A 7272-nucleotide genomic window follows, 5' to 3' on the forward strand; every position below is an offset into this window, starting at 1 on the left:
TGTTCTTCTTCTCCTCCTCCTCCTCCTCCTGTTCTTCTTTGTCTTCTTCTTCCTTCTCCTCCTTCCGTTCCTCCCCTTCCTGGTCTTCCTCCTTCTCTTGTTTCTTTCTCCGCCTCCCTCTTCCTGCTCTTCTTCCTCCTCCTTTTCCCCTCGTCCTCCTTCTCTTCCTCCTCCTGCTGTTCTTCCTCCTCTTCTTCTTCTTTCTCCTCCTGTTCTTCCTCTGCGTCCTGTTCTTCTGCCTCTTTTTCTTCCTTCTGTTCTTCCTCTTCCTCCTAGGCTTCTCATTTCTCTCCTCATCCTCCACCTCCTTTTCTTTCTCTCCTCCTTTTTTTTTTTTCTTCCTCCTTCTCTTCTCTTTTTCTTTAGCCTTCTCCTTTTGCCATTATTCCTCCTCTTCCTCTTCTTTCTCCCCTTCCTCCTCTTCCTGTTCTTCCTCCTTCTCCTCCCTCCTCCTCTCCTTCTCCTCCTCTTCCTCTTGCCCTTGTTCCTCCTCTGGCTTTTCTTCCTCCTCCTTTCTCTTCCTCCTTTCATTCTTTTCCTCCATTTCTTTCTCCTCTACTCCTGTTGTTCCTCCTCTTGTCTTTCCTTCTTTTCCTTTTTATGTTCTTCCTTGTACTCTCCTCTTCCTGCTCTTCTTCTTCTGGTTCTTCTTGTTCTTTCTCATCTTTCTCATCCTGTTCTTCCTCAGTTCTTCCTCTTCCCGTTCTTTTATTTCTCCTCCTTTTTGTCTTCATCCAGTTCTTCCTTCACCTCTTCTTCCTCATTGTCCTTCTCTTTCTCCTCCTCCTTCTCATACGCCTCTGCTGTTTATCCTTGGCATGTTCATCCTCCTCCTGTTCTTCTTGTTCTTTGTAGTCCTTCTCCTTATACCCCTCCTCCTCCTCCAACTCATCCTCCTCCTCTTTCCTTCTGGTTTTCTTCTTCCTCTTCCTGTTACTCTCTGTTATTCTCTTTACCCTCCTGTTCTTTATCCTCCTCCTCCTCCTCCCCCGTTCTTTCTGTTCTTTTTCCACCTCTCCCTCTTCTTCTCTGCTTCCTCTCTTCCTCCTCCTTCTCCTTCCTTCTCCTCCTTCTCCAGTTCTTCACCCTCCTTCTCCTCCTCTCTTCATCTTCTTGTACCTTGTATTCCTCTTTGTCTTTCTCCTCTTCATCCTCTTCTTCCTCCTCTTCTTCCTCCTCCTCCTTCCTCTTCCTTCTGAATTTTCTTCCTGCTATTCCTCCTCCTCCTCTTCTACTTTTCTTGTCCCCCTCAGCTCCTCCTGTCCTCCTTTCCTTCTGTTTTTTTGCAATGAATCATTGAATGGTTTGGGTTGGAAGGACCTTTAAGGGTCATCTAGTCCAATCCCCCTGCAATGAGCCCCGCTAGAGGGGGCAACTAGATCAGGTTGCTCAGAGCTCTGTCCAACCTGACCTTGAATGTTTCCAGGGATGGGGCATCTACCACCTCTCTGGGCAGCCTGTGCCAGTGTTTCACCATCCTCATCATTAAAAATTTCTTTCTTCCTATATCCTATTGTATTCCTTCCTCCTCCTCCTCCTGGTCCTCCTCCTCCTCCTCCTGGTCAGCCTCCTCCTCCTCCTCCTGGTCAGCCTTCTCCTCCTCCTCCTGGTCAGCTCTCCTCCTCCTCCTGGTCGCCTCTCCTCCTCCTCCTCCTGGTCAGCCTTCTCCACCTCCTCCTAGTCAGCCTTCTCCACCTCCTCCTGGTCAGCCTTCTCCACCTCCTCCTGGTCAGCCTTCTCCACCTCCTCATGGTCAGCCTTCTCCTGGTCAGCCTCCTCCTTCTCCTCCTGGTCAGCCTCCTCCTGGTCAGCCTCCTCCTTCTCCTCCTGGTCAGCCTCCTCCTGGTCAGCCTTCTCCTCCTCCTCCTGGTCAGCCTTCTCCTCCTCCTCCTGGTCAGCCTTCTCCTCCTCCTCCTGGTCAGCCTTCTCCTCCTCCTCCTGGTCAGCCTTCTTCCTCCTCCTCCTGGTCAGCCTCCTCCTCCTCCTCCTGGTCAGCCTCCTCCTCCTCCTCCTCCTGGTCACCTTCTCGCCTCCTCCTGGTCAGCCTTCTCCTCCTCCTCCTGGTCAGCCTTCTCCTCCTCCTCCTGGTCAGCCTTCTCCTCCTCCTCCTGGTCAGCCTTCTCCTCCTCCTCCTGGTCAGCCTTCTCCTCCTCCTCCTGGTCAGCCTTCTCCTCCTCCTCCTGGTCAGCCTTCTCCTCCTCCTCCTGGTCAGCCTTCTCCTCCTCCTCCTGGTCAGCCTCCTCCTCCTGGTCAGCCTCCTCTTCTTCCGCCTCCTCCTTCTCCTCTTCTTCCGCCTCCTCCTTCTCTTCCTCTTCCTTCTCCTCCTGGTTAGCCTTCTCCTCCTCCTCTTCCGCCTTCTCCTCCTCCTCTTCCGCCTTCTCCTCCTGGTCAGCCTTCTCCTGGTCAGCCTTCTCCTTCTCCTCCTGGTCAGCCTCCTCCTTCTCCTCCTCTTCCGCCTTCTCCTCCTCTTCCGCCTTCTCCTCCTCTTCCGCCTTCTCCTCCTCTTCCGCCTTCTCCTCCTCTTCCGCCTTCTCCTCCTCTTCCGCCTTCTCCTCCTCTCTTCCGCCTTCTCCTCCTCTTCCGCCTTCTCCTCTCTTCCGCCTTCTCCTCCTCTTCCGCCTTCTCCTCCTCTTCCGCCTTCTCCTCCTCTTCCGCCTTCTCCGGGTCAGCCTTCTCCGGGTCAGCCTTCTCCGGGTCAGCCTTCTCCTGGTCAGGCTCCTCCTTCAGCCTCCTCCTCTTCCGCCTCCTCCTGGTCAGCCTCCTCCTTCTCCTTCTCCTCCTCTTACGCCTCCTCCTGGTCAGCCTCCTCCTCCTGGTCAGCCTTCTCCTTCTCCGCCTGGTCAGCCTTCTCCGCCTCCTCCTTCTCCTCCTGGTCAGCCTCCTCCTGGTCAGCCTCCCCCTTCTCCTCCTGGTCAGCCTCCTCCTGGTCAGCCTCCTCCTCGCCTCCTCATCTTCCGCCTCCTGCTGGTCAGCCTCCTGCTGGTCAGCCTTCTCCTGATTATCCTCCTCCTTCTTCTCCTGGTCAGCCTTCTCCTGGTCAGCCTTCTCCTTCTCCACATCCTTCTCCTCCTCCTCATCCTCCTTCTCCTCCTTCTGTTCTTCCACTTTTTCCTTGTCATCTCCCTCCTCCTATTCTGCCTCCTCCTTCTCCTCATCCTCCTTCTCCTCCTCCTCTGTTCTTCCACTTTTTCCTTGTCGTCTTCCTCCTCCTATTCTCTGCCTCCTCCTGGTCAGCCTTCTCCTTCTCCTCATCCTCCTTCTCCTCCTCCTCTTCCACTTTTTCCTTGTCGTCTTCCTCCTCCTCTTCTGCCTTCTCCTTCTCATCCTCCTCCTCCTTCTCTTCTTCCACTTTTTTCCTTGTCATCTTCCTCCTCTCCTCCTCCTCTTCCGCCTCCTCCGTCTCCTCATCCTCCTTCTCTTCCTTCTCTTCTTCCACTTTTTCCTTGTCATCTTCCTCCTCCTCTTCCGCCTCCTCCTCCTCATCCCTTCTCCTCCTTCTCTTCTTCCACTTTTTCCTTGTATCTTCCTCCTCCTTCTCCTCATCCTCCTTCTCCTCATCCTCCTTCTCCTCCTCATCCTTCCTCCTCTCCTCATCCTCCTTCTCCTCATCCTCCTTCTCCTCCTCCTCCTTCTCCTCCTCCTCCTTCTCCTCTCCTCCTTCTCCTCATCCTCCTTCTCCTCCTCTCTTCTGCCTCGTCCTGTCAGTCTTCTCCTTCTCTCTCTCTCCTTCTTCCTCCTCCTGCTCCTCCTTCTCTTCTCTTCTTCCACTTTTTGCCTTGTCCTTCCTCCTCCTCTTCCTCCTCCTCCTCCTCCTCTCCTCCTTCTCTTTTCCTCTTCTTTCTCCACTTTTTCCTTGTCATCATCCTCCTCCTCTTCCGCCTCCTCCTCCTCCTCCTCATCCTCCTTCTCTTCCTTCTCTTCTTCTTCCACTTTTTCCTTGTCATCTTCCTCCTCCTCCTCGTCAGCCTCTCCTCATCCTCCTTCTCCTCATCCTCCTCCCTCCCTCCTCATCCTCCTTCTCCTCATCCTCCCTTCTCCTCATCCTCCTTCTCCTCATCCTCCTTCTTCCACTTTTTTCTTGTCATCTTCCTCTCTCCTCTTCCGCCTCCTCCTGGTCAGCCTTCTCATTCTTCTCATCCCTTTCGTTCTCCTCTTCCTCATCCTATTTCTTCTCCTCCTGTTATTTTGCCTCGTAGTCTCCTCTTTCTTTTTTTCCACCTCCTTTTCCTCCTTCCTCCCTCCTCCTCCTTTTCCTATTGTTTTTAGTGTTCTCTTCCTGTTATTTCTCTTATTCACCTGCCTTCTTCTTTCTCTTCCTCCTCCTCCTCCTGCTCCTGTTTCTCCTTCTTCTCCTCTGTCCTTTCCTCATTCTCTTCATGCTCCTTTTTTTTACAGCTCTTCCTTCTACTGTTCCTCTACCCTCATATTTATCCTGTCCCTCTTGTTCCTCTTCAACTTGTCACCCTGCTACTCCTACTCCTCCTCTTCCTCCTCTTCTCCTCCCTTTCCCTTCTAGCTTTTGGAACCTCCCAGAAATGGAGATTCCCATCTTAGTGGTTTTCTTCTTGGTCTGGTTTGCGACCGTGATGGAGAACCCCTCACTGTTCTGCTGGTGCTGGCTGACTAGCATCTCCAGTCCTCCTGGAGGACATGGATGTCTCCTCCCACCTGATGGCCTGCTCCCCCTCCCAGCTTTCCGAACGGGCAGCAGCCCATTTCTGCAGGGAGTGCACAGAAGAGTTCTGTAACTTCAGTTTTCTGGCCTGTGGGGAATGTTATCTCCAGGCAGGGGTTGGAGATACGGTTGATATTTTGCAATATGGAACCTTCTGCACTTCAGCCCAGTAGAAAATGCCACTCTTCGGCTTTAAGCCAAGAGCCGGATATGAACAAAATGTGAAGCTGGGCATCTGTGCTGGCTTTGGCTGGGGTAGAGTTAATGTTCTTCATAGGAGCTAGTATGGGGCTGTGTTTTGGATTTGTGCTGGAAACAGTGTTGATAATACAGGGATGTTTTCGTTATTGCTGAGCAGTGCTTACACAGCCAAGGCCTTTTCTGCTTCTCATACCACCCCGCCAGCAGGTAGGCTGGGGGTGCTCAAAAAGTTGGGACGAGACACAGCCGGGACAAGCTGACCCCAACTGACCAAAAGGGATATTCCATACCATACGATGTCATGCTCAGCAATAAAACTAGGGGGAAGGTTGGCCAGGGGGCTGCAGCTCGGGGCTTGGCTGGGCATCGGTCGCTTGGTGGTGAGCAGTTGTTTTCATTTGCACCACTTGTCTTTCTTGGGTTTTATTTCTCTCTCTTTGTTATTTTCCTTTTCATTACAATTTATTATTATTACTATTTTATTTTATTTCAATTATTAAACTGTTCTTATCTTGCCCCACTAGTTTTCTCACTCTTTACCCTTGCAATTCTCTTCCCCCCATCCCGCGAAGGAGGGGAGTGAGCAAGCGGCTGTGTGGTGCTTAGTTGCTGGCTGGTGTTAAACCATGACAGCATCCTAACGGAGTGTTTCTATCACAACTAACTTCTTGTGTGGCGAATGAAATTTACCAATTCTTGTCTCGTCTCATGGTAATCCTTCATCATCATCCTGTGATGATACTACACTGGCCGCACCGCCGAGTTCTCCGTAGATCCTCTCTTCACATTTCTGCAGCTTCTGGCATCTTACAGCTACATCCTTTCCTCCACTCTGAAAATCTCTTTTGGTACCAGGAAGCAAAAAGATGCTTACGCCTGCTCCTCTCATCTGATCGCTGTTTGGTGTTACAGTTGTACACAGGACTTTAACATTGTGTGTTGCTTAGCAGATGCTATCAGAGTAGGGAACACAAACACAATAGGCTCTGTTTTCTACACTCTTTACATCTTTCTTCACTCCCCTCATCTACAGCCTGAGGGGCAGAGAGCTCAAAGTGTCGGTCACACAAGTCTTCTCGAAGCATACGGATCTCATTGGCATCCCAACCAAAGTTGACTGGGTGGAAGAGCATCTAAGCTGCTTCTTCTTTGTGCCTTTAGAGATTCCTAGAGAATTCTGAGGTGGGCAGTGGAGAGAATAGACCTTTTTTTAATGGTGCCTGTTGTCTCATTGCTTACAGAAGCTCTAAATCCCCACCGTCTTCACCAGTCCTAGCTCGAGGTTAAGCTAACCGTGTGACAAAAGTGAGAAAGTGTTGGAGAGGGCAGACCACGAAAGCAGAAAACTAGTTGGCCTAGTGTTAAAGTAGCGAGACAATAAAGGGAAAAACTACCAGACAAAAGGACAGGAAAGCGAAGCGTTGGGATAAAAGGGTGAAGGAGGGAATAGAAGGTACAGCTGTTACTGAGCTGGGGATGCCTGGGGGTCCCAGTCAGAAGCACTGTACCTGCTCCGTGCAGCCTGCAGCAAGACAAGAAACCCTTGTTTCAGAGAAACTACAAGAAACGCAAGAAAGACTTGTGTAGTCTGAGGATGGCATGCCTTTTGGATGTGGTGACTGGTTACAACCGGTCACCCTCCCGATCAGGGTCAGTCTATGCCCAAAACGGCAAGCATCCGTAGGATGGTATGGGTGTTGTGACATCTCGCATGCTATGATCGTGGGGTGGTATTTCTCCATGCAGGGGGAAAGGTCGGTTAGAGAGACTGCTGTTCTCACCAGCTTCACACCACCAAAACAGACTGATGAAAATACTCTAAAACAATACTCCTGCAAAGAAGTAGTCGTTTCCTGTGCCCTCTGGGGCCATCTCCAAACAGCTGAATACGCTGCGCAGAAATCTCATCTGCAAGCGTGCTGCCCAGCAGGCAAAACCGCAGCTTGCCTAAAAGGCCAGCCTAAACACAGCAAACACCCGACAAGCTGTGGCCCATCCAGTATCAAATCACGGGCCAGTTTGTCCTCCTGTTACTCACTCCAAGCTCCAAAAACTGTCGTCTGCAGACATACCTCTCTTCCAGAGTGCAGCACCAGCCTTACACACTCCCTTATCTCTAGGCAGAGGCAGACAACCCAGCATGGAAAACTACAGTCAAATAACAGCAAGTTGTCTCGGCTTGCATGCTGACTTAAGGGGTAACAACCCCACACCCCCAGCCCTGCCCCCCCCCCCCCCCCCCCAAAAAAAAACCAACAGGGCAGCACATATCCACCCTTTCATAAAGACCGGAGGACTGTATGGAAATTTCTTTCTTTCTGAACCCACAGGCAATTGTACACCTGTCTAGTAGCATGAAGGGCCTGGATATGTGCGCGTTTCCTCCTCTGGTAGAG

The sequence above is a fragment of the Aquila chrysaetos genome, chromosome 11, assembly GCF_900496995.4.
Source record: "Aquila chrysaetos chrysaetos chromosome 11, bAquChr1.4, whole genome shotgun sequence".
NCBI classification, from domain to species: domain Eukaryota; kingdom Metazoa; phylum Chordata; class Aves; order Accipitriformes; family Accipitridae; genus Aquila; species Aquila chrysaetos.